This window comes from Strix aluco, chromosome 4 (genome assembly GCF_031877795.1).
Source record: "Strix aluco isolate bStrAlu1 chromosome 4, bStrAlu1.hap1, whole genome shotgun sequence".
NCBI lineage: Eukaryota > Metazoa > Chordata > Aves > Strigiformes > Strigidae > Strix > Strix aluco.
This window is the reverse complement of record NC_133934.1, coordinates 95,009,383-95,036,758: the sequence shown is the minus strand read 5'-3', so window position 1 is coordinate 95,036,758 and position 27,376 is coordinate 95,009,383. Positions and strand designations below refer to the sequence as shown.

The following is a 27,376-nucleotide window of genomic DNA, read 5'->3' as shown; positions in this document are numbered from 1 at the left end:
ATGTATCTGTTCTGGTTGGCTGTAATTGTCTTCTAAAGAAAAATAATGAGTAAGAAACAGTTAATGTGATTTTATGTTAACGTTTTTAATACTTAATTTTGCCTCTAGTCTATAATTTTTTTAATGTCTTCCCTAGGATTAGAGAAAAGGCTTGACAGTTGATACATGTGACAGTGCAGCTTGTGGTTGTTAAGCATAAACTTTAGTATCTGAATTTGCTATACTTTATCAGCATAGAAAATATATTCCTTATCTCCTGCAAAGTTCTAACAAAAGAATAGATAATATAATAGATAGAAATCCTGGAAAAATGTAGTTCTTAAGAAAAATAAGATAGAAACCAAACTGTAAGTTTCATTCTTGTCTTGCATCAGGATTCGTCTTCTGTTGGAAGGTCATACTTGGTTGTTTGGCCATAACAGATTATTCAGAAGACTCTTTTTTTTTTTTTTTTTGGTGGGGAAAAAGTAGTTTAGCATGAGGAATTGTTTCTGGTAGGGATATATTAAAAGTGATAGGACAGTTAAGTGGTCCCCTTTGCAAAAGGTATTGGGAGTGTGGTAATAGTCAGTATGTTATCATCTAAAGCGCATACCTGTGTATGTGCATCAACCATTATATGAAGTCAGTGCAAACTGTCTTATTTTCATAGTGTGAAGATGTTCAGTGTTGTCTTCAAGCTCTAGAAAGTTGAATTCAGCAAAACTAAAAACCTTTGATAACCAGGAAGTGCCAGTGTAACCTCAGCAGCTGCTCTTTGACCTGGCAATGGTGCTGGGAGGTGGCTGTATGCATTACAAGTCTGTTTCCAAGGATAAGTGTATATTTTTTAAAGTTGTGAAGGAGAGGCTAGAAAAGAAGTATTCCTTTAGGTACCAGTGGTGTTGAGTGGAGTTCTGAGTACAAACGTGTGTTCAAAGGAGGACAATATATACTAGTGCATAAAAGAGTCACTTCTCATTTCAACAGTAGATTATAAAGATTGCCAGTGATATATGTGTGAGCTGTTGTTAGCAGTGTGATGGCACAGGAATGACTTGCGTTTAATGAGGTATATTTGAAAGAGTAATGAAACTTAAAAAGTTCACCTTGTTCAAGGCTGAAGGCAGGTAAAATATAACTGGTATGATGCCTTGGTAAAAACACTATTGAGAGTAATTACTTCGCTTTTGATGTTTACCAATCCTGTCCCTTTCCTTGGAGCCAAATCTTGATCTTGGTTTGGGTGGCAAAGAGATCAGCAGTCAGCTCTCATCTAAATATTCAAATATAAACCCAAGCTTTCTTTTAACTAAGGTGATCTTCACAGTTAAGGTCAATGAAGATAGTATGCTTCAGTAACGCCTTCTCTATTACTCACTTACTTAGAAGCTGGTCTTCAGTGTGGCAGAGGATAAATCTAGGGAGGGAAGCATGTTTTTCTGCATGGTGGTTGTGGTGCTGAGCTAAATTCTTCAGCACAGCAGATGTCATGACAACTTTTTCCTTTTTTATGCACCTCTGTGCATAAAGTTAAGGCTTGACCTTAATATCAGATCATGCAGTGTCCCTGCAGTGCCATGGTTGAGAACTCATGGTCACCCTTGTTTGTCTTGTTTATCAAATTGCTGTTGACTTGTCAGCTACTGTTAATGAAACTTGAGATAGACTAATCATGGATTAATGCAGTGTACCTTGGCTTAGAAAATTAAAGTTGCTTTTATAGAAAAACTGTTACAGAACTGCATTGTGCACCATAGAAATGAACTGCATGTCTTGTATTGGCTAAGAGAACATGTTGCTAATTCCTCTGGTATGTCCTATTTTCTAAATGTTCTCTCATCTCTGAAGGCAAAGATCAAGCTTTTGGGTTAAGCATCCAGAGGTTGCACACAGATGAGGGTTTGGATTGTATTGGTTTGTATTATACTGATTGTATTTCTTACATAGGTATATCCCTGTTTTCAGAGAGCAGATCTCTTCTTCCTGATGTCTGAAAGGGCATATGATATCAGCAGACAAACTTAGTCCTCTGTTAGTGGGAGAATACAGCATTACTGAACATCACGTGCTTTCTGCAGAATCAGTTCCTGTAGGATCAAGCTGTGATGGAATTGCTTAGTGCCACTATGCATTGGCATTTACACTTTGTTTGAATGGTATTAGAAGTTCTCAAATGCAGGAGAGAAGTGAATTGAAATGGAACTGAATATATATATTTAAAGGTGGTGATTGTTGTTGTAGGATAATTAAAACCAACATAATGCAAGCTCTTTTCATTTTTTTCCAGTAATCAAGATGTGTTCTAAATTAGTAACCTAATTACCAAGAGGAATTAGCACAGTGTCTTAAAGTGAGGTAAAAGCTGATCAGCTTGATGTTGTCTTGTGAGACTGACCAACTAATGACTTATGAGCCCAGCAGTATTGGTTTTGGTTTTGACCAGTGGAATAGTCTGTTTCACATCTTTTTTTAAGATTATAAACAGCACTAAAAATCCATTTGAGCCTAAGTTCTTGTTAGATTTGTAGACTTTTTTCTACTGAATTGTCTATTTAATTCTTGCCTGTTTGTAGAATATTCATCTAGTGTATGTTGTGATCTTCTCTCAAGACTTTAACTATTGTCATCAACCACTTCCTGACAAAGCATGTTGCTTCAAGACGATATGATGAGGGCTAGCTAGAACTCTGAAGAGGCAAGTTACATGGCTTCAGCGGAAAGATAAGGAAAGTAGCAATCTGAGCATTCTACAGTCGGGTAGACACTCTTCTACCTTTTAGTCTACTTAAATTTCTTCGTTGGCTCATCAAGCAAGGTGTGAAGATTAAGGACTGAAAGTGTATCCCAAGGAAAGCTAGGAATCCACAAAGTCAATGTTACTTGTCCTTCCTCCCAAAAGAAAAAATCCTGAGGATGATTTTAAGATAACAAACAGGTGAAAAGCTATTCAAGACTGGTAATCTTGACATATTTTGTAGGTCATTACTTTCTTTAAGCTTTGGCCAATTTTCAGATAAGGAGAGATCAAAATGAAGTGTAACGAAGAGCTATTTCTTCCTGACTCAAAAGGAAGAACTCTGCATCTAATTGTATGATGTTTTGAAGCAGCAGTTAAGAGTCATTTTGCCTTATTGTTTATGAAGTAATTTTTAGGTTAAACTATTTATTTTTTGATCTCAATGTCTTGTTTAGACTAGTAAGCATATTGTTATTAGGGACTAGTCATGATCAATTTTAAATAGTCATGATATATTGTTTTTCCTTAGATCTTTCCTGGTTTAGTATGGACTTCTTACATTTTTGCAGCTGCTTTTTTTTTGGCAGCTTGCTGTTGCTCATTTTCTTGCATTCTTTCCTTGTGCAGACCTTCAAGCATGAGTCTTAGTCTCCTCTCTCTGAATATGGAAGATGGACAATATTGGGAAGGAAACAAAGGTTCTGTGTGTTGGATCACACTATTCCTATACTCTGTTAAGTCTTATGACCTTTTGCTTTCTCTTTCCCATCATATTATTGCCTTGTGTCTTCAGGTTGGATTGACTTGTAAAACAGTACCTATACTTAGTATTTCTTTCATTTTGCAGTACTGTTGTGGTTCTCCTTTAGATCTTCTGGTGCTTGTGTTATCTTACCTCTCATTACAGCTTTGGTTTATTCAAAGATAGCCCTTCTACTTCAGTGGGAAATCCTTCTGTAATAAGAGTGAAGTTAAGCAGGAATATTGTTTTTATGGGACATAATGATGACTATTATCTAGTAGTATGCAAAGCAGAGTAGTTCAGTGCCAGGAGCTCAAGAAAGAATTTTTAGCAAGTGTGTGGTTGGATTATTAGATGTCTGTGAAGTGTAACAAAATTGGACCAGTCTCCTAGCTTCTGTAGAGCGGTTGAGAAAGTTATCTTTAACCGTAGTATCATTTTGCTATGCTTTCTGTAGTGTGAATGCCAGCCAGAAAGCCAATGAAATGCTAAATGTATCAGGAAAGGCATTTTAATCACTAAGATGACAGATGACATCATATTGCAGCCATGCAAAACACTGTTGTCTTCACTTTTGTATACAGTTCAGGTCTTTGCGTTTAAAGGAAGTATATAGCAGAACTAAAAGAAATAGAAAAGAGCAATAAAACCAATTAAGGGATGGAGCCTTGTAAGAAGAGGTTAGAAAGACTGGAACTCCTCAGTTGCAAAGGGATGTGATAGAAATTTGTGGAAAAAAGCTATGGAGGCTGTGGATCTTAAAAATGCAGGATGCAGTTGATTAAAATGGTAGACTTCAAAAGGATAAAAGAAGCTGGTACTTCACATACTGGGTGGTGAACTACTGGCATTTATTGCCATAGGAGTTTGTGGATGCAATGAATATCAGCATTTTCAGAAAAGGGGTTATACAGATTCCCAGACAGCAGATCCATTGACAGATATATTTAATGGTTCATAATTGAATAGTCAGGGATGTACCATCGGATCTCCTTTAACAACTGAACTTCTGGATGCACAAGTTATCCCTAAACAGCATGTCAGGTTGTCACTGTCCAGACAGAGTTCTGGGTTTGGTGGGCCATTGGTCTGACTCAGGAGGGCATTTCTGTGTTGTTATCCTAAACTGCCAGAAACCGTGTTTTACACCTTACTGAAATTTGTTCTATAAAAATGTGGTAGATTATCTCAACCAGGTACTCTGCTGCACTGGGCTACAAGCACGTAACAAGCTGGTTTTTTGGAGCTTGGCTAGTTGATTTTTTTTAAAGGGGAGAACTGGAGAGCTGGGAAACTTCAGCAAGGAATTAACAAAATAATATAACAACAATATAATGATACAGTAACTGGGAACTCTACAAAAATGTCAGTTTCATTTGGGACTCCATCTTGATGGCTCAGTTTTGATTACTGGACAGTGTGCAAAGCTGGGTGGGGCCCTCTGTTATAAATGCAGCTGCATGATGCTGAACTTGCAATTTGTATTATGTACCTGTTTGGAAAAACAAAGGAATCTTAGAAGCAAAAAACCTCAGTTAAAGGTAGGTGGGAGGGGACAGTCTGCAGAAGTGAATAGTTAGGCCTGCTTATTATGTACAAGCTCTTTTTGAAGCCTTGAATGTGGTTTCCATGGCTGATCGGTGGTGGTTCTTAATTTATAAAACTTACGAAGTAAAGTGTTGTATGTGTTTAATCCTAATAAAAAGTACTAGGGTGATAACTGCATAGTACAAATTTCAAGAATTTTCCTCACTAGGTCATATAAAATCTGAAATACCACTTCTGTAGTAGTAAAGTATTAAATATTTGCATATATGTTTTTTTAAAATTTAACAACTTGAGTTGCAAACTTGAATTTTAATATCCTTCGTACCCTAAGCCAGTTTCTGACTTATATTGGTGAGAACTTCATACAGTTTCTCCTTCGGTCAATATTTTTAAAGTCTTTTCTATACAAGTATTTAATGAATGCAGCTGCATACCTAAATGGCTGGGTAGTATATGTAGGGTAGTTTGTGTTCCCTCTTAAGTGCACGCTCTTGTCAAATCTTAGAAAGATATTTAATGCTGTTCTTTTGGTATTACATGTGGTAGTGCTCCGTAATTTCTGTGGTTGGGACTTCATGTGATAATTAAAATTCCATGCAAAACCTCAGTTCTTGATTCCTTAAAACTAATTTGAAATTGAGTGTTCAGCCTTTAAGGTACCTGACTAATCAATGCCTGTTAATAACTAGCTGTTCTAACAGTTCACATTGTACTTCTGATACTTTTTGGTGAGAGTGTGTTTTTTATTCTTGGATAGATTTGTGACAAGTAGCACATCTGATTCTGGCTACTTTAGAAGAAATTTAGATTGCAACTATAGCTCTGGGAAATCTTGCCAGAAGATTTGGGGATGTCAGTTTTTTACCTTTCCTTGCTCAGCTCCTCTGCTCTAGTTCATCATTTGCAGAATTAGCAGAAGTGCTTATTCCTTGGTTGTTGTAGTTCATAATGCAATATCTGTCCCAAACTAAGATGCTAGTCTTAGCACTGAAGTGGCTGAGGTGTCAGCACATGTTCCCTTCTGCCAACTCTGCTTTTGGGATCAGTGACTTCTGATGGGAGCAGAGTCTACAGCTGAGGATAGTAACTTAATCTGCTACAACAAGATTTGCTAGAGCTTGTCTGTCAACATCTTTAATTTAAGCTTGCTGTCCCTTCAGCTCAGCCTCTTATGCAGCCTTATTTTCTTCTATATTTGAAAAAAAATAACACAAGGAGAAATTATTTGCCTTGTTTTATGATCTCTTTGCAAGAAATTTCATGTCTAGCTTCTAACTTGTACTTTAAGAAACCCATAAACAATTCAGCACATTACTGTTGACCGTTACATCATTGCAGGTATCAAAGATTCATATATCATTATATTAGTATATTCTTACAAGTAAATTTCTGAAAATTTTTATTTAGCAGGTAAAATTTGCACTGGCTTTGGTTTCCACACTTGCAGTGTAAAACCATCCAGAAATACACTGCATCAATTCAATATACACAACCACGGGGTGTGCAGAACCAAAAGCAAAATAGAGACATTGAGAAAAAAATGGTAAGACCCATTACTCAGACTGAAATACAGTGCATGGGTGCTTGAAGTTTAGAGGCATAAGAAAGCATTAGAAGTATGTTTATACATTTAGCTTGTTAAAACTTAGTTCTCTAATAAATACCCCTTGTTTGTATTCAGAATTCCAGAACTGGTTTTGAAAGAATATAGGTACATACTTAGAATGAATTGAGTTAGTGGAGTGTGAAGATATTAATAGGTCTTTTCTCACCTTAACTAATAGATTCTCATTTCAATACTTAATTCATTAGGTGATTTTTTTTTTTTTTTTCTGGAACTCAACATATTTATTTTTGATCTCTGAATGATTACTAAATATCTGGAAATAGTTATATCTGTTTTTATAAATGTAGAATTCATCAAGAGCAAAAAGGTTGTGAATGCTGATTGTTGGATGTTCTTCTCTAGATAAAGCTGAGTAAATAGTTTCTAATACAAAATATCACTTGGCTTTAGGTTGAAAATACATCTTGGATACATAAGTATCTTCCAACTGATTAGTCATTTGGAAAAGGGCATGTGAAGCTTTTGGTTTAAGTTGCAAAACTCCTCGAAGTGTTGGATGAAGTCTGACCATCTGTGGGATACCTAAAACTTCCCAAATTGTGGGATGCCTTCCTAGTTTTGCTCTATCATTTCTGCTTTGCAAAAATAAATTTTCTTATTGCAGGTGTTGTAGCCTTGGTAGCGCTGGAACAAAATTCTCTGCCTGCGTTGCTGAGGTGATTTGCAGTCTCTGAAGACCAGAGAACTACAACTCCTCTCAAATGCTTTCTTTAAATTGAGTGGGATAAAACCATTTTATTTAACAGGGTGTCTCTGGTAAACAGATATGTCAGAAGGATAAAATGGTTGCTTTGATTTCAAAAGTTGTAAATTTCTGCAGCTTTAAAGCAAAGATTGTAGACTTGACTTGGAAAAATGAATGGTTATTGTAAGCATTGGGGCTTCTGGGTGATCAGTCTGTTGTTTCCATTGACAATTACTAATGGTTGCTGCATTGATTATTTTCAAATTTTCAAATGGATTTAAAGTATAACCTGACCTAAATTATATTGCAATAATTCAGTTTGAAGTGACAAAACATAAATAATGGACAGTAGATAATCTACATCCCAAAATTTGTTTCTGTTTCCTAAGCACCTGATGATAAAGAGTAATGATAAAATATAGAAACTCCGTCAAGACTCACAAAATCAGATGTACCTGCTTTGATTTGCCTCACTAACACAGTTGGCTGATTTGGCACTAAAGATTAAACCAAGAGACCAGCCTTGCCAGTTGATTGCTCTGAGTAATTGGCATGTGAACAGTGTTGCAGCTCTTGTAGGAGGACAGTATTTTTCTGGCATTATTTGAAAAAGTGGCTGTTGTTTTATATGCTCAGGTTCTAAACAAAATGGTAAAGTCACTGTAGTGTTCTTGGTTTGTTCAAGAAAAGTCTCTGGGTTTTTTGGTTGGTTCGTTGGGGTTTTTTTCCTCCCCTACTGAAAAAAAATCTCAGTATGAAATGCTTCCTTAGGGCAAGAACCTGTGTTCTCCCTCTGCAAAATTAGAAAGCATAATCTTGAACCTTGTTTTTTTTCCTAGCATCACACAGAGTGCATGTAACAAGTGCTCTGAGGGCTGATGGAAAAGAAAGTAATGTGCAGAGCTGTAATAAAAAGCCTGTCTGTGAGGCATTAGTACAGTCACCACAGGAGCCGCTTTCCAGTAAGGTACCAGTGCTGTTCACAGTGTACCTGCTGGATTAGAAGTTGGGCTAACCTGTTGAGCTTTTTAGAAAACTAATACTGCATCATATCTGTGCTATCCTTTTTTGATTTCTAGGCTTAGGTGAGCTCTAAAACACAAAAACTTGCTTTTGTACATCTGACAAATGGAAAGTATGGGACTGCAGCATCTGCTGTTAGTTTTTAAACTTTCTTACTATAACAAAATATGTCTAAAACTGATTTTATTGGCCTAGAATGTGACATTTCAAATCTAAGTTAAAATTCTGTATTAATAGTATTTTCAGTCTACTCAACTTTGTGTGAAAGACCATATTAAATGGCTTCATAATTATTCTATATGGTATCTGTAGGAACAACAGTTGCCTGTCCTAGTGAGTAAAAGAATTTAAGGTTGGTGCCCAGACGGTAGCCCACCACCTGGCCAGGACCCTGCAGGATGCGCTGGAGCATCACGGAGGGAGCAATCTGCTGTCTGAGAGCCCTTTTCACTTGTGATTAAAATGCAGGTGTCTGAGCTAATAAGTTATCAAGAACTTGGAGAGCCTGGTTGGCATAGCACAGACAGAAATTAAAGTTAGCATGGTTTATTAATTTCAGGCCAGTCGTGCTGGACCTTCACAGTGTCACTTGATTTATTTTTTTTTTGTCTCTGTCTTGCCCTCTAAACTCATATCTTCAGGCTTTGCTGTTATGCAAAGTTTTACAGTCTCTTACTGCTTACTGGGAATGTTGACTAGAATATTTTTATTGCAGATTTAAAATTTATTTTGTTTCAAACGTTATACTGAGTGGCACTTTGAAAATTGTGCTAGACAACTGTTTTTAATTGACCTGTGGTCACGTCAGGCCTCTTGATTACATTCATCCACCCTGTGATGAAAAAAAAATTACTGGTTGAAAAAAAAATGTTGAGACAATCCGAGGTCCTGACACCCATCCCCTTGAGCCAAGGAATGGAGAGAGCCAGCAGCACTGTCCTAACGATACTACTTAGCTCCTATAGCTGTGTGATGGGTTGACTAGAATTATCTTGCATTTGGATGCCTTTTTCAGTTTATGCAGCTATTTGGATCTTTTTGGGCACAGTCCTTTAAAAAGTCATTACTTCAAGATTTTAAGTTGTTTATTTTTGTAAGCAAACCAGTTTTTTGCTCTAACTTTTGTTGAATAGCTTGTTGTTCTTTTAATTAAAAATGCATTATTCTGTAGGCTGTTTCTTACCTGTACATCCTTTTATGTGTTTCCTTACTTTGTTTCATATGTAAACCTTGTTTACAGTACTGATCTTTAGACCCTTCTGGTTCTTTTAAGAAAATGAGCAAAACCTATTCTGGGTGAAGGTATGCACTCTTTTCTTTGCGTATGAGAAAGCTGAAGCTCCCCAATTTATGTTGATTGATTTATCTTAATAGAGACTAGTCTAGTTTCATTTTCAGAAGAAAGGATGAAGTATTTCCTCATAACGTGACCTAATGAATTTGAATAAATGCCACTAATGACAGATAATTAAAAATAGTCTGCAACAGTTCAGGTAGACAGCATGCTTAAATTATGGCCTTATATGTACTGGGTGATATTACTGAATTGCATTCTAATCAATTCTATAATTCTCATTTTTGCCGGAGCCCAAAAGCTCCCACTTGTGAGTGGGACGCAAAATTCCTAATCCCAGTCCTAAATCCACATTTGTAAATTCCTTCAGAAATTGAGAAAGCAGATAGCATTCACTGCCATCCTGATTTTTATCTGATGTGAAGGGTGAGCATGTCTCTTTGTTTCTGTCTGTTACCTTTGGGTACTTCTCTGTTTTTGAATCATTTGTTGCTGATCATGCAGCACCATTCTGGAGTGATTTTGGATTTTATTTGTTCTTTCACTTAAACACACGAGCACATGGAATTTTCTTGTGGAATTTTCATGTTACTTATACTGATTTTATTAGGTATAAACTGGCTCTTCTATGTGCAGTAAGAGTTGGTAAAATTTAGCTTTTAAAAATATGTAACTCATCAAAAATTGCAGTTGTTTTGGTGATGGAGACACCACTGTGTTATGTACTGATGATCTCGGGTTAGAGCTTTTTTGCTACTAAGAATGGGATGTATCTCTCTCCTGGGTTTGTTTTCTGCCATTTTATTCCAGTAAGACGGCTCATGGAGAGCTCTAGTGATGCCAAAGCCAATGTAAAATAAGTTAGGAAAGTGGTTTGGAATAAGGTGAAGGTAGACTCCATCTTGCAGAATCATATCCTAAGCTCAGGTGGGAAAACTGGTAGAAAGAAGTAGAGACTGTAACTCAAGATTGCTGAGAGACATGGACATATGTGCGTGTTGAGGCATGGTGGTATGTATTGTTGCATCCTGAAGTTTTTCAGCTGTGCTGCTCCAGTGCATAGTGAGAATTTGCTGCTGTGAAATCTAGAAGAAATATGTTTAGGAAAACATTTTCTGTTTCAGCTGGTCAGGTCTCCTCAAATTGCTAGGCAAGAGAAGGACCAAATATTTTCAAGCTTTGCAGTGACATATACTAACTAGAGTTCTCACTGCCTGTCAGACGCTAGGCGTGTATGGTTAGGGTCTGGATGAAGTTTCTCAACTGAAACCCCTTCTGTAAACCTGATGGTTTCCTTGGGGTAACTGCAGTGAAGACATGAGTGTCGTGCTGTTGTTACAGCTCTGGTGCTTCACAGTGATATTCAGAGTTTTCTCTGAAAAATTTGTTGCTTTTTCCTGTTGCGTATAAGGTGGATGCACCAGACCAGATTGTTACAATTTCTATGCACATAACCTTTTCAGTTTAATTTTTATCACATTTCTTATACCTGAATCAGAGAAAATACTCTTTTCTTTTCATCTCCCTGTCTTACAGAGGAAAGAGTTTGTCTTCCAATGGACCACAGCTTTCACTCTTTACTATTTGTCATGGTTTGAGCCCAGAGGGCAACTGAGCAACACGCAGCTGCTAGTTCACTCCTTCCTCCTCAGGAATGGGAAGGAGAAAAATACAAAAGGCTCGGGAATTGAGGTAAGGATGGGAAGGGATGACTCGCCCATTATGGTCGTGGGCAAAAGACAGATTCAACAACACATAACAGAGTAGGACAGTGAGAAGTATTACCACATCTTAAAAACACCTCACCCTCCACCCCTCCTTTCTTCCCAGGCTCAGTTTGCACACACACACACCCCCAACCTGAGCAGGGCAGGGGATGGGGTTATGGTTCAGTCCAAGCACCCCTTCCTCAGGGGGAGGACTCCTCGCATTCTTCCCCTGCTCCAGCACAGGGTCCCTCTCACAGGAGACCATCCTCCGCGAACTTTCTCTGATGTGAGTCCCTCCCACAGGCCACAGCCCTTCTTGAACTGCTCCGGCATGGATCCCCACCGTGTGTCACAGTCCTCCCAGCACCGAACTACAACAGCAGGGGCTTCCCACAGAGTCCCGGCCACCAACCCAGGTGGCTGCTCCGGTGTGGGGTCCTGCATGGGCTGCAGGTTGGCATCTGCTCCACTGGTGACCTCCATGGGCTGCAGGGGCACAGCCTGCCCTCTCACCACAACTGCAGGGAGGGTCTTTTCTCCAGCACACCTCTCCCCCCCGCCTCCTCCTTTCTTCCACTGACCTCTGTGTTTGCAGAGGTGTCCTCCTTGCAGTTCCTCCTCCAGGTTTGCTAGTCGGCTCGGCCTTGACCAGAGGTGGGTCTGACTTGGAGCCGGGGGAGCTTCAAGAAGCTTCTCACAGGGGGCCACCACTGTAGTCCCCTCCCCTGCTATCAAAAAAACCCATTACACACACAAACCCAGCACACTTACTATTTGGCTGACCTCTTTGATCTGAAAATCTTCATGTAAAGACAGTGAGTGGCAGCTTCCTGAGCAGCATATAGAAATGCTGATATTGGCACTGAGCCCCATATCCAGTTAGTGCTCTTGCTGTCTGTTCTGTCATCTTAGCCTTGCCCTTTGACACTGGATTCTGCTTTGTATACAAGCAGGGAATTTAGAGTAATTCAACTTTGCTATTCTTTTGATTATGGCTTGAATGAAAAATTAAAACTGGTTTCTCCAGTTGTGAGCTTCTCTCCATATGATTTAGTTCTAGACTCTCCCCTTTTTCCTGCTCTGCATTTTCATTGCCTTCTCTGGCTTTTCTCAGGGAAAAACAAGATCTGTCCTTGCTAACATTCATACTGTGCGCAACTTCTGGTGGTGGTCTGTGGAGCAGCAAAGCAAGTCTGCCGCTTCTGGGGCAAAAGCACTGAGAATATTTCAAGCTATCCTGGCTGTGTCGTTGATGGTGAATGCCAGTATTTTGGGCACGTTTTAGTAATCAGTTCTGCTTGGGATAACTTCATAGTCCTAACAGTGTTTTCCAGAATGCTTCAGGATCGTAGAGTGTTACCAATGCAGTCTTGTACATAAAACCGATGTTAGATTACTGATTTATCTCTACCTCTAGAGTAGAACACCTGTGTGTGTAGTCTCTGCATGAGAGGGCAGCATCCAGGTGTTGCGGATGAAAGTATCTCACATGGTTATGATTTAATAGCAATTTAAGATTTATTTGTGGTGTGAGGTAGATTAAAGGTTAAATTTTACCAGTGCTTAATGGTTATTTGATTTAAAGATTAACAAAGTTATTTAGTAAAATATGATTAAAATAGCAACTTGATTACAGATTTGAGAATAACGAGATTCACACTAATTTACTACAAGGTATTCTGAATCTGTGTATCTGTATAAACACCCAAAACAGACAGAGTGGAAATATTTGGATATTCAGTGAAATACATAGACATCCAGACTTGCGAAGGCAAATGGGCATATTTAAACACATAGATGCGTAAAGAGGTGGATGGAAGAGGCTAACCTATAGTTAATATTTCCCTCTTCTTGAGTTTGGAGCAAATACAATATTGGTGTTTCTCAATGGGTGATAATTGAGAGTCTAGAGGTCTGACTTCACTCTGGCCTTCTCTTGACTTTGTGGGCAGACAATCTTCAGACATCAAGAAGTCTGTGCCTGAGAGGTGTCCCAGCTCAGGGGAGGTGTTGGTCACAGCCTGCTGCAATCCAGGAGAGCTCAAAGGGTCTTGCTTAGGGTTGCTATTTATAGGGTCTGAGATAAATTATTTTAGTCAGGTGCATTTTCATTTCACCCCAGCTCAGATGCTGGAACGTTCTGGTACTTTCTACCAGCTGCACAGGCCCAGAACTTGCTAGATCTTGGAGTTCTGGTATCACCCCCTTTGGGCCACAACCCAAGTACAGATGTACTAGGCTGTCAGGAGGTATTGATGATTCTTACTGTTCTTTAAGTGGTAAGAGATGGGGGGCAGAAACCAGGTGGACTGAGGAGTGCCTTTAATGCTCTGGTCTACTGCCTTTCCCAAGCCATCTGAGTTGGCATGTTGTCTGTTCCCAAGCAACAGGGGAGGTAGGAGTAAGGAGTGTTAGGGGAGTGCCTTTATGCTCTGGTTCCCTACCTTTTCCTATTCATCTTGGGTTGGCATATGACCCGAGGTGGGGAAATTGCACTAAGCACTAGTGGCCCAAGGAGGGGCAGGAGTTGCACCACCACACCAGGATCATCATTTTGCTGAAGGATTTACAAAGTAATACTTCCACTCAAAAGCTCGTATTTTTAGTTATGTAAATGTGAATTTAAGAAAGTACCACCTTATGCCCAGTGTTATGGTTCTTTTTATTCAAAGGATTAGTATAGTAAAACCTGTTAAAGGCTAATTTACTGAAGGCTTTATTCTTTAACCCAAAGTAGAACTGCCAAATATGCAGCTTACGTTCTTAGATAAGCTTAATTATGAGAAATTTGGCTCTGGGGTTTTGAATTTAATAGCAGTTTATCTTCAGTTGGATGGCATCAGTGTGTGCTTATGAAGCTCAAATTTCTAAGAAGTTTGTTCTAAACGAGTCAATACTATGGTTCTTTTGGAATGAAATTAAACAATGATTATTGAAGACACTGCTACCTAAAGTGGCTGTAAATGGCACTGTTTAAAGTTTATGTTATTGAGGTTATTTTGGGACACAGTTCTTTCTGATTCAGAAGTACCTGATGAATGAGTTCTAAATACTGGGACAATAAAGTGTTGTGATGTTTTCTTTGAAGATATTTATCAGCTGTGTTGGTGTAATGCATGTAAACATGTTTGTATCACTTGTACTTAGAACTTGTACAAACAATCTTTAGGTATTTGTTGAAGGGGTTGGGGGTGTCATCAATTCTTCTAAGTATTGCTCAATAACTTTTTTGAGTGTATTCTTAATGTTCAGTGTCCTTTTGGGTAATACCTATACAATTTACTGCACTGAGTGGTGAAATGCAAAGATATTCTGAATTCATCAGTTGAAGGTGGTGTTCTTCTCTTCCCATTTCCCATTTTGAAATATTTGAATTGCTGAGATAGGACATCAGCACCAGGAGGAAAACTGTTGTTAGAGAAATTTTATTATCTAGCATTCATTAGATTTTGATTTAACTTTTTAAATATAAGATATATAAATTTTAGTATAAAATATATACATTTAAAATATTATATTTAAATTTTTTATATGGGTATAAATGATGTCCAAATATCTTATTTCTTTTCTACTTTTCTGTTGAGAAACTTGTTTCAGGTTTTATAACAGTAAAAAATATGCATGAAAGGTAAAGTGGGACAAATTAGTGAATTTTGAACTTGTACAGAAAACTAGGAAGACTGGCTGTTACTGGATTGTGCTTTGCATTTTCTGTTGCTGTTACAATTTTCTTTATTGGAGTTGGTAGTAGTAGGTAATACAAGTTTATGGAACTAGTTTTACTTGTCAGACACTTCAGAAAGGTCTAATGACTGGGCAAAATTTGTGGTTTTTATTTAAGAGTAATTGTGTAGTCGTTAATAGAAGCACGTGTAAAGCATAGGTTAACATACCTTTCACTGTTTATCCATTTCACTGGCACAGAATATTCAAGATGGTTGAGAATTTTTTTGTATAAGAAGCAAAAATTAAGTATTCAGCTTTCAACTTTGAAATTAGGGAAGGGAATAAGGTTTTCAAGATGCTACCAAATAAAGAGAAGGTTGTTTTTAAATTAAATTTAACACTACTGTTTGAAGAGTCATCTTCAGCTTGATTAATGTAAGAACTAAGAGGAAATACTTCAAGTTCAAATGCTGTGTTGGAAGTTCATTGCACTAGAAGATTCCCTTCGTGATCTTAGGCAAAGAGAGGTTTCTGCTGAATTCCACCTTCCTAGATGTTGAATCTTTGTTCCTTAGCATGATTTGAGAGTTCTGGGGACTTGCATCATTTAGATTACAAATGTCTTTCCCTGACTTGTGTTTAATATCTTAGTTCAACAGCTCAAGCGATGACATGGTTTTCTGGACAGAATTGTTGCATCACTACATATGAAATAAGTTTGTCTTCACGTAGAAGAGTCTTACATTCCTATGAGTTTATCACAATTTTCTAGTGCTTTCTTAATAAATATAATATCTGCTTTAACAAGGTTTCAGAAACTGAATGTACTTTCTTTGATTTAGCTAAAGAGTGGAACTGTGAAAGAGCTCTGCAGCCACAGTGCTTATATTCTTGAATTCAGTTTGTAGAAGTGCCTATGTTCCTGTCAGGGCTTTATCTTAATTTGTGTAACTGATTGGTAACATTAGGCCCAAGAGTCCACTTACGTTTAATAGGAGAGAAAGAGAGAGACTGTTTTCATAAGGTACAGAAAGTCTCTAATGTTATGTCTTTATAGGCTTTGTGAAGCTTTCTCATGCGTTTTTATTATGAAGTCTAATGTAGGTTATTTACAAAGCATTTGATTTTCACATCCTATAGTGAAATTTTGGTAATACTTTACATATTTTTCTCCAGGGTTTCCTCATGACCTGTGGTTTAACTTACTAGATGGTATAAGTTTGTTCAGCAGTCTTGCCTTGTAGTATGACCAAGGAATCAGCATGAGTTCTTTAGTCGTGGTTGGCATTGTTCCCATAAGTTTAACAGATCTTTGTGATAAATACTGGAAAGGTTTGAAATAAGGGTGATTTGTAACTTTTGTCCATTTCCGTACTTTTATTTCCATACTTTTATTTCCATTAGTGTTTGACCGGTAGGTGTACTATTTTATGCCTTCTGCAAACACTCAGAAAACTAAGATTTATCTCTATTATTTCTGTCCACTGTAAAAAAAAAAAAAGCCTTTGTTTCCATGTCATGGATTCTCATCTAGTGTGTTTATACTATTTACACAAATAGGTTGAGAATACTACTTGAGTGTCTTCAAGTAATGAATGTGCAGAGATGTTCAGGCTTTTCAGTAGGACCTCTTTTTGGCCCTTTACACCCACAATGTCTCAGTTTATGCCTTTTAAGAGAAACCAGTAGGTTCTTTAACTGTCCTGTTTACATCATCAGGAACAGATACGTGTGGTTGCTTTTTTTTGTGGTGGATTTTTTTTGTGGGTTTTGCTTGGGGTTTTTAGGATGAAAAGCTCTTTCAAAATCAGTAGCTGTTGATGAGATTTATTTTTTTCTTCGGGGGAAGTGGATGAATTCACAGAATATGGTTCCATGACATGAGGTTCCATTGAAATTGGCTCTCTGCTGCAAGCGGGGGCAATTTCTGCTTGTCTCTGTCCTCACCTCTTCACCTCCCTTGTCTCAACCACTTGCTTCTGCCCCTTGTGCCTGTCCTGTCACCTTTCAGATTATTGTGAGCTGTTTTAGCATGCCACTTAAACAAAAAACAAACAAAAGTATTTTGTAACATTCTACAGTCTTACTGAATTAAGGTGATTTACAGAGCAATTTGACAAGCTTCAAAGCTATCAGAGAAGGTATTGGCTGTACAACCCAAAAGTGGAGACGGTAAGGGAGCAGTCAAGAGAAAGAATTATGAGACTGCAGTCTTTGGGAGCAGCAAACTAGCCCAGTTTAACAGTCTCAGGAATCATACTGACAGTCAGCCTCTTTTCTGGTTATTGTCATAAATGCATGAACTATGGGATCTCTGTTTGGCAGGATCTGAAAGTAGGGCACACTTGAAAGCCTAGTCAGCTTTATTCTGTGCTAGCAGTTGGGGAGTTAGCTGTGCACAAACATATGAATTATGTGATTTCCCTGAAGAAATTAGTGAAATGTTCTGCAAATATTAAGTAATGTGACTGATACAGTATAAAGAAACTACAACGTTTTGCAGATTCTGAACAGTTGTGTCAGTCTGCAAAATTGAGTTTGCTACTTGCCTTCAACATTTCAGGAGTGAGAAACGTTCCAGCAGATTTCATGTACATGAATTCACTTGAGCATAATTCTTTTCTGTAAACTGTGACCAAGTATTTCTTTGGGGATATATTCTCCATAGCTATTCACTGCATTTATCCTGGTTGAGGATGGTTTCTTCCCGTAGTAGCAAGGGCTTCTGTTGTCTTTGTCTAACAGGACATCTCAGCATAGTAGTAATACTGAAATGGGTATCATCGAAAAAAAACCTAACATGCCCTGCATGGCTGGTATGCCTTGCTTACAGTGTCCTCCAGAAAAAGCAAGTAGAGGTGATGTTAATTCAAAAACCTTAGAGAATTATGCCCATGAAGTGAAAATCCTTCAGAAGGAAACTTCTAAAATTTATGCAGCAGTTTTTTAGGGATTGTGGAACAGTTACTGCAATCTCAAATGAGTTTAGGAATGAAAACCTTGTGACATCTGAGACCTGAGTATCCAAAATAGTTTGTGGCTCCTCCCTCCATAAATAACTAGAGAAGAACTCAAACGAAATGTGGTTGTTCTGAGTTTGGTGCATATGTGACCGTGAATTCTGTGAAGTGCGGAGATCATCAGTCATACAATTTTTTGGTTTATGTTCTATATTTCAGAATCTCAATCTTCAAAAGTCTCAACTCATTTTTGTCATCAGAAAAAAAAAAAATGTCAGAAGATCCTTACCCCTTCCCCCCTCGCCCCATACCTGTGAGTAATAAATACATTGACAGAGCTAATCAGGTTAAATCATTAAGGACAATAACTTTTTAAAAAATGAAAAATTGCATTGCTGTTACCCATTCAGATAATATTGAAAAAAAAAAAGTTTAAAATAGGGCCCAAGGAGGAAGGCCACATAAAAGAGGCTAGCACATGTATCTTTGTTACATAATGTTGTGAGACTTTGCTTTTTTGAACTTGCAAAACCTATAGCTTAATCATACAAAGTTGAAAGGCAGTCTTGGTCCCTCTATCTAGCCTCTTAGAAGACTGTTGAATTAAGTAGCTAACATTTCAGCATTTTTGGATGAAGGCCTGTGAGGAATGTCTGTCTTCCCCTTTTCTTTAGATGATGTTTCTAAATGTGTTTATCGGATTCACCAGTTATTGGAATATTAATATGTAAGGAAGAAATTTCTTTTTTCCCAGAATATTGTAAATATGGCTTAAGAACAAGGACTATGGAGGACTAAACTAATGCCATTTTGTAGGAATTTCAATGTCAGATGGAACGTCATGTTTAAATCTAATTTGGAATTAGTACAGTTTTGGCTCAGTCACATCTCTGAAGTGAAAGTGTCATTTACATATTAGTACTCATGAACATTTACTATTAACACTATGTAAAACATAGCGAAGCAGTGGCAAGCATTAACATTAAAAATTACATGCTAAAAAATACAGGGATTAAAGTGGTGCAAGAGCCCAAGCCAAAAAGGATACAATTTGAAGGGGTGGGGGAATCTTACTAGAGAACTAAAATAGTAGCAGTATTTTTAATTTCACAGAGAGTATGACCGCTGTTTAAAACAAGGACAGGCATGTTTACTTTTAAAACAATGAAATCTGAAGTCTTAACTGCCTGTGAATAGGTGATAAGAAATGACTGTCTCGTTATCATGCTTCTGACTGTCCTGTGAGATCTGTTAATGTGCCCTGGAATTCGAGGAATTTCTTTACTCTTCATTCGTTATGCTTGAATGTTTCTAACGTTTGGAATAACTGCTAAATTAAGGTAATTCTTTTTTTCTTTCAGTGTTCTATCACCTTTTCATTGCAGCCCGTAGACATCCATGTTATCCACTCATATTGTTGTATAAAATGTTTCGTGTCGAGCAGGGATTGTTGGTACTAAAGACTTGATTAGATCTGGGTATTTAAATGTATGCATAGTTGTAGCCTATTAATCTAAGCCATAGTGGGATGCTAGGGTAGTAAATCTCTGTGCTGGTGTGGGGTAATGTGGGTGTCAGACCATTTAATGAGCTATAGTATTGGTTGTTTCTGTCATCTACTTTTTGAAACTGAGTGTATTTCTTTGTCAGGTTTTCATTAATTGGTGTAGAGACTGCCCTCTGCTGTGCTCTTCACCTAAAATAGAATTTAGGTCTTGTCAGCACTAGGAGTTGCTCATAAGTGTTCAAAAGGCATTAAACTATGTCAGAGCTTTATTGATGATACAGATGGCAAAATATAAACAAAAGTTAAATACTATATTATTGAATTTAAAAATATGCTTAAATGAGCTTGGTAAAAGTCTTCAATTTCTATCTAGATGTGATTTTTAGCAGCTTCTTGAAGCCTACTCTGATTTGTTTCTGTTGTCATTCCCTCTCCCCAGTACATTTGTAGTCACCCCTGCTGAAACTTTATGTCCATTTTTCATTTGGTCTAAAAAGTAGAAATTAAATAATGGTAATGTGTAAGTGGTAGTGTATATTTACAACAAAGGGAATTGTGGCATATAAGATGTTTATCCCTAGTGTTTTGAACAGTTGTTTTTAATCTCGGTCAACTATTGAAGCATTTTAATTATTTGTGTAACCAAGAAAAAAGCATTTATACTGCAGTGGAAATCAGATTTGTTAAGACTAAAGAAAGCTGCTTTTGCAGTGGTTCTGCTTTGACCTGTGCTATCACTTTTAACTAATTAAAGGATCTCACTATTGAGATACTAATCAAGGAAGATTGCTGCTAATAGAGCATGCAACATGTGTTTTTCACAGAGAGATTGGTAAGAATTTAAATAAGATTTAAGTGTTCCTCCCTCTTCATATGACTGCTGTGTTATTTCTTTTATAAAAATCAGCCTGTTCAATTTCTTAAAGCTTAGATTGTGCTTATTCTAAGGGGCATTACTTTCTTTAGATCTGAAAGAGCTAGAATATATTATCAGAAGTAATCTACTTGGTGTATCCTGCGTATCTCTTCAGTTGATTTCACTCACCTGAATCACTGGGGCTATGTGCTTTCTAATGATGGCTGTAAATAGAACAGTTGAATTTCACCACTGTTGCAGGTGGAGAGGTTTTAGCCATCTGCTGACTGAGCTTGATAGAACTTGCAAAAAGTGGTGTGTTTTTTTTTTTTCCCCTCTGTGTGTGAGTAATTGTCTCTATTTCTAACAAACAGGGTTGAAAGACGGGCTGCCACGGTCTCACAATCGAGGGAGCAGCAGCAGAGCGAGCCAAGGAGCTCATCGCATGGCTGGCCTGTGACGTAAGTCCCGTGGCTCGCGGCCTGAGTGCAGCGGGAACGGACAAAGCTGTGGCTGCCATGAGAACCGACAGTGCTTCTGTCCCGGGGGGAAGGCCGAGTCCGGCAAATGGGGGGCTGCAGCTGCTGCCCCGGGGAGTCCTGGCACCAGGGGAGCTGGAGCGGGAGGGGACATCACCTCCCTGGGCCAGACGAGTGACTGGCTACTATTTTGGACACTTGGCAATGAAGAGGAGTACTTTGATTAGTGATAGCAATTACAAATCTTGCATTTCTGCTTTTAATTTTGAGGCAGCAAGAATTGTTTATTCAAACTCCATTGTCTATCACACTGGGTAATTAAATTAAACATGGCCTCTTTTAGAAATATATCTAATAGTCTGATGTGACTAAAAGTTACAACAGTGACTGAAGGAAGAAGAGTGTTGTATTACATTGAGTATTTATACAAAACAATCTTTGGATGTACCTTAGAAAGCAATTTATGCTTCTGCAGTGAAACAGGTTAAAATCCAATCTTGTTTGTCATGAGCAAATACACAGTGAAATTGTGATATATACTCTGTCCTAATTTCATTTATTTTGTGCACAGAAATTGCAAAGGTATCTTGCATATATTTTACTGCAAAGGTACTTCTGCATATATTTTACTACAGAGAGGTGTGAGTGATGTGGCTGTTGATTGACATGACATACTCTCGCATTGGTCCATGTTTTTCATGGAAGTCACTTTGTTCTTATCTGTTCTGTAGGTAGTAGCCCTCTACATTTTGAAGTGGATAGTGTAGACTGGCCAGTTCTTGAGCTGTGACTGTTGTGATTGTTGCCACTGCACCAACAGATAAACAAGCCTAATAAAATTAAATGTGTATTAAATAGACCACAGTTCTTAAGTGTAATACCAATGTGATTCAAAAATGTGGTTACCATTTCCCATGTTTGCATGTTGAGTAATTTGTTTATACAGTTTATAAAATTGTAATCTAACCTTAGCATCTGAATTTTCAGTTTCATCAGTTTCTCTGTGCTTTAAGGTTGCAAGTTAACATTGTTGTTGCTCTTGTACAAATGTAACTTAGAAAGCACTACCAATGAAAACTACTTTTCTTTTGAGGGCTGAGCCCTTTTTGCTTTTGAACCACGTCTTGAACATTTAAGTGAGCATGGAATGTTAAAACCTCTTGGCATGTCTGAAAGCCCTTTGAAATACACATGTTGAACTGAGTTACTCTGCTTGACAGGTTTTATAATGAACTCTGGTCTGAAATTATTAAAAATAAGTCAACTGGATATTAAAAGGTTTCCTTTCAATATCAAGACTATGCTAGAGCATCTAATTAGAGGAAATAATGTAAAGTATTACAGACTTAAAAAACCCAAGCAAACCATACAAGAAGTTGCAGTCTTGAATGTATTACAAAGCTAGTGTAAAGAATTCTTTTTTCTATTACAGAATTTTTTAAATTTAGAAAAATAGGATCAAGTTGTCATATGTTTTGTAACTTGCTTTTGAAAAACATTAGGCTGTTCCAGTCTGTACTGGGTATTTCAGGTACTATTAAGCTCCATAGGAGATATCCATGAAGTATTATCTACCATAAACTCCAATCTTTAGCTCTCATCAAGTAGTGGTTAATTTTATACTGTGCAGCGTGGTTTGTGTTTTCTTTTACATAATTGGCTTCCAAGTCTCTTTATCTTGCAGGTTCACTGAAATACTTCTGAAGAAACAAATGATGCTTGGGAGATTATAAGGAAAAGCTGGGATTTTTTTTTCCTACACTGAACTTCCATTTGTGGAATTACTAAAGTGTTTCATTTTCCGATTTTTATGACTTAGGTTTTGCTTGCTTAGAAATCTGAAGTACTGAGTAAAAATATACCAGAAGACCCACTGTATGTGAGCCATTAATAATACGTGTTAGAGATCTCTAGCATAATTTTATGCTCATATTTTGTTAGTAATTCAGATATCAAGAAGCATCTTGTATGTGATTTTAATCTAACTTCTAATTCACTTCAGCAACCTAGAATTCATCTTCCAGTTGTTTTTAGTGAATATTTTAATATACTGTCATAGTATATGGCTTTTAGCTGATGATAAAACCTTTACACTGTGCCTGATGTTAAATATGCATTTCTTGTGTTTATAATAAAATCACAGATGTAGGTTGGACTTTTATACTCTCAGCTGTGCCAAAACTAATGAAATTCAGTTGGAGGTGAGCACTGAACTCCCTTGCAGTCATTCAGAATTTGCAGTTGTAATGAATTTTAAAAAGGGAACTATCCAGTCTGATCATACTTCTAGCATTGAAAGAATTTTTAAACACCACCAAAATGTAACACAAAACCTCAGCCTCCAGAAAATGTCATTTTTGCTCTTTGGAAGTTGCTGAAGCAAAACAAATTTGATTTTAGTGTACAGAATTTAGTTGTTGAAGCAGTTAGGATTGCTATGCACACCAGCCACAGTCCCCAGGAAGCAAGTGAAAACTTAAACCACCTTACAGCACTTCTGTTTCTGTCCCTGTCTATATGTATTTTATAATAGCATCTGTCTTACACACCAAGATGATTGCATTTATGTATGTTTATTACTTGACAGAGCTTTGGTGGTCTGTGCTTTGTTTAGTGTATTCAGGGTGGTTAAAGAGATGATAGAACCCTGACATTGTTAGGGGTCAGTATGAAGAATAATGTGTGGCTTGTAAAACGCAGTATTTTTGAGAACAGTAAGTATAGTTAACAAGACAGTAGTTGTGTGTTTTTCTTTAATTTTGCTGTTTTGAACTTGCACCAGAAATATTTGTTTGCTGTTCATAATTACTTCAGACTGGAATTCTTGTCTGGTGCCTGATGGTGATTGGAGTGACTGAAATGCTCTTTCTTAATAGCTGTACTCTTGTTAGCCGTTTATACAAACCCTTCTCTGTAGGGCAAAAATTTGAACAGTAAAAGTAATCTGTGAAGAGGAGACTTTCACATGTGCTTTCCAGGACCATGTTGGTAAGACTTGTGATATGAAGTTGGACAGAAAACAGTCATAAATCTGTTTTATTTGGAAAGATCTATGTATCATGTGGAAGTGCTGAGGTTCCTCTGTTAGATACCAGCAGTTCAAAAGACAGTCAAAGCCACAATTTAACCCTATTATACTTTGAGTAACCAGACTCTGTGTAACATAGAGACTTTTACATATTTAAAAAGTATAAAAACTGCTAATACCAAGTTCTAAAGTGGAAAAGAATTCTGTTAATTACAAATATTACTCTATTTTATATATGATGTAGTAAAAATCATTATTATGTTTGTAAATTTTCCTCCTTAGTGTAAGAATTAGTGTAACAAAATAAGCTCCTCTCAGGCTGAAAAGCTGGTTTATTGAATGATCCACAACTTGCAGAGAACAGATTTGATATAACAACCTTCCCTTATTGTTATTATCTTGGGATTTTTAAAATTGCAAAAGAAACCTTCAGAAAGAAGAGCCAAGAAAACTGTTTCTGAAATTATTCATCATAAGACTTTTGATGCCATACTTATTGGTTAGAATAAAATTTTCTGTTCCTGGTGCCTACCTCAAGCTGAATCTTATTTTAACCTCGGCTACACCACACCTTAATTTGAGGACCAAGTTAACATTTTACCGGTGTCATATTTTACATTTTAAATTCCTTAGGACCATTGTAGAGAGGGACTTCAGAGCTGATCTGACTTTTTCCTTATGTGCTTATTTCATTTGTTGCAATCAGGCAGTATCATTTTTCCAAAACTGTTGAAGATTTGTGATGTCTGAAGCAGGCTTGAGACAGCAGAAAGAACAGTGGGCTTAGGTTTGGAAGGAGTTATCCATTATCAGAAGTTCCTTGATTAAAGGAAGTTCTTTGAGCATTCCAGACTTGCAGCGTGCCTGTGCTTTTATGGATTACCAACGAGTTATATCTGGGGGGGATCAGGTTTTTATGGACTTGGTTTGATATTTCAGTAATGTAAAACTTTAGGCTGCCTGATAAGTGATATTTCATATTTTGTATTATCTGAGTTTGATTACTTTGCCTGTACTGTTTATTGCTTGCTTCAGAGACCTCTAACTTTCTGGGATATCAAAAATACTTTCTATTTAAAATGCTCCTAAAACTCTCTTTAAATTTTGATACCAGTTTTCTGAATATTGCTGTTAAAGTGTGACTGCAGGAGAACTACAGAATTTTCTGTAACTTTTCTTTGTTTCCTCTTAACTGACTTACCTCAGATCTTAAATACTGAAAGTGAGCAGCTGTTAGCACAGGTCACTTAAATGTCTTGGTTACTCTGCTCCAAGAATTTATGTCCTTTGCATCTTGCATGGACCTTATACTGAAAATGTAAGCAATGTTGCTAAAGGTTGCCTATTAGTAATATTTACCTCAGACTATATTTTTGTTTCTCTGGTCTTCAGTGCTTATTACTAAAGAGATTTAAAAACTTATTCTATATACAGATAACATGAGATTTTGTTGTGCCCTTTATCTGACTTAACCCTCAAAAGATATTCTTTGTTTTAGGTAGCTAGTACTTTCAAATTTGACGGAGGAAATGTAGATAATTCCACCTTAAATATTTTTGATCAGTTATTAAATATTGGCCATCAACTTCATTTTCTGATGTGTAGATTCTTTATCTTTAGTGAGTGTGACATTATTTACCTTACACATGATTGAGTGTTATGATGGTATCTTTAAAGTTGCATTTTACTTCTTGGATATCCTCAGATAGTGGTTTTGACTTCTTTAGTGCTGAGTAAATGGATATTATTCATTCCCTCAAATTGTTTTGACACCTGTTAGTTGTACCATACGGACTGAGGAATGTGAGTTTTCTTTCAGCTTGTCAGAGGTGAAAAAAAATGAATGTAACTTTTAAAAGGCTCAGTCTTTAGACAAGCTATGGCCAGTACAATGTGGATGAAAGAGAATTTGAATTACCATCCACAGTTAAATTAGTGCTTTTTGCAATTTTATTGTACCCAATGAAACTTCCTTTTTTGGGACTGGTATTTCTGTACAGTGAAATTGCCTTTACAGAAGGGGAAATGGGGCTTTCTGAGGATCGTTTTGCTAAATTGTTATCTGCCTTTCTCTGAATTTCAGAGACATTTTTTTGATATGGTGCTTTATATAAATAACCCTGTCTGAATGCCAACTTTATTTGACTTTATTCTTCGAAAAGCTGCTCTTCTTAAGTTGGGCACTAACTGAAAGTTTTACAGGTGCCAAATAATTGTGTGGTACCTGCAGTGCTAGCCCCACTACTGTGCAGCTCTTGATGGGCTTTTTCTGTTGCCTGTATTTTTTCTGAATGTGGGAATGTTGAGCATTGAAATAATTTTTACATATCAGTGCAGTGCGATTAAGTATCTTTTAAAGAGAAAAAAATTTTACTATCATAGAAATGCTTTAATAGACTTTTTAGAAGATCTTAGTAATAACTGGTAGTAGTGGCTAGACAGGAAAAAAGTAAAGCGAATTGTTTTGGTATTGCTGTATGGTACTCCTTACGAAGGTTAAAAGCTGTACTTATTTAGAATTGCAAGCTGGCAGAAACTTGTGTAGGAGTTCCTATTGCTGCTCCTCCAGAACAGTACTATTGATATTTAATTTTCCACTTAATTACAATACAAGCATCTTTCCCTTCCTCCTCCAAGCACAAACATTTGGTTTAAGTTGGTTGGTTTGAGGTTTTTTTGGTCTTGGTGCTTCCAGTGTATAATAAAACTTTGAGATATTTTGTAGTATTTCCTTTCAGTGAATTTAAAAAAAAAAAAAAGGAACTTGAAAAATTAAGTGTATTGGTAATACTGTACACAACTATTTATTAATTTTATGACACTTTAATTGGACATATTGAGGATAACATGTCACTGGCGTTGTGATACAGCAAGGCAATGTCCTATAAAACACATTGTTATTTGTATTATATTTAAGAGCTGCATGGTTACATTTATCAGGACACTTAAGTTCTTTAGCCTGAATCATCAGGAATGAGAAACCAGATTAAGATGTGAAGAGTATAGTGGAATATCACTAGTTGACTGTGGAAATCTAATTATTGTTCTCTGTCAAATCTGTACTTCTATACACCTACACGAGGATTTTTACTCTTGTATTTAATCCTTTCTGCTTTAATGCATACCTATAGGAAGTGTTAAGAGTAGCTGCTAACCAGAACTGTCCAACCCTTATCCTAGGACTTTATGCCTACTTGGAATTGTGTAAGTGCAGCTCCAGACTGCTTTAGATAGTATCTTTTGGAAGAACTCTATGCCAGACCTGTCTTCTCTGAACCTGGGAGGCAACGTTTATGTAAGAATGCCTCAATTAATGAACAATAAATGTAAATATTGTTACTTGTATTTAACTTACTAAAATTCTTCTGAACATGTTGTTTATAACATTATTCTTATTTAGTGTTTGTAGGGTCATAAGCATGGTTTGTGTTGGAATTTTTAAGAATGAAGGGGTAAATTAAAACTTAGTGGGAATTTTCAGAAAACCACTGATTTGCAATTGTGTGTGTTAAGTGCAGAATCTCCACTGCTTT

The 27,376-nt window shown here is 37.1% G+C and overlaps 1 protein-coding gene across 7 annotated transcripts in view; it reads left to right on the top strand.

The window, feature by feature from the left end:
- The window catches only part of PALS1 (protein associated with LIN7 1, MAGUK p55 family member), a 62,181-nt gene that overhangs the window by 3,976 nt on the left and 30,829 nt on the right, over nucleotides 1-27,376 (top strand). For 2 of the 7 annotated variants that reach the window (XR_012623277.1, XM_074824432.1), the window contains exon 2: nucleotides 20,711-20,797. The exons of 1 other annotated variant lie outside the window; for it this stretch is intronic. The gene's annotated coding sequence lies outside the window, so the exon portion shown is untranslated. Of the gene's footprint in view, nucleotides 1-11,174; nucleotides 11,331-18,266; nucleotides 18,287-20,710; nucleotides 20,798-27,023; nucleotides 27,170-27,376 lie in introns of those variants that run through there. 4 more of the 7 variants (XM_074824436.1, XM_074824437.1, XM_074824433.1 and 1 more) reach the window with 4 other exon arrangements.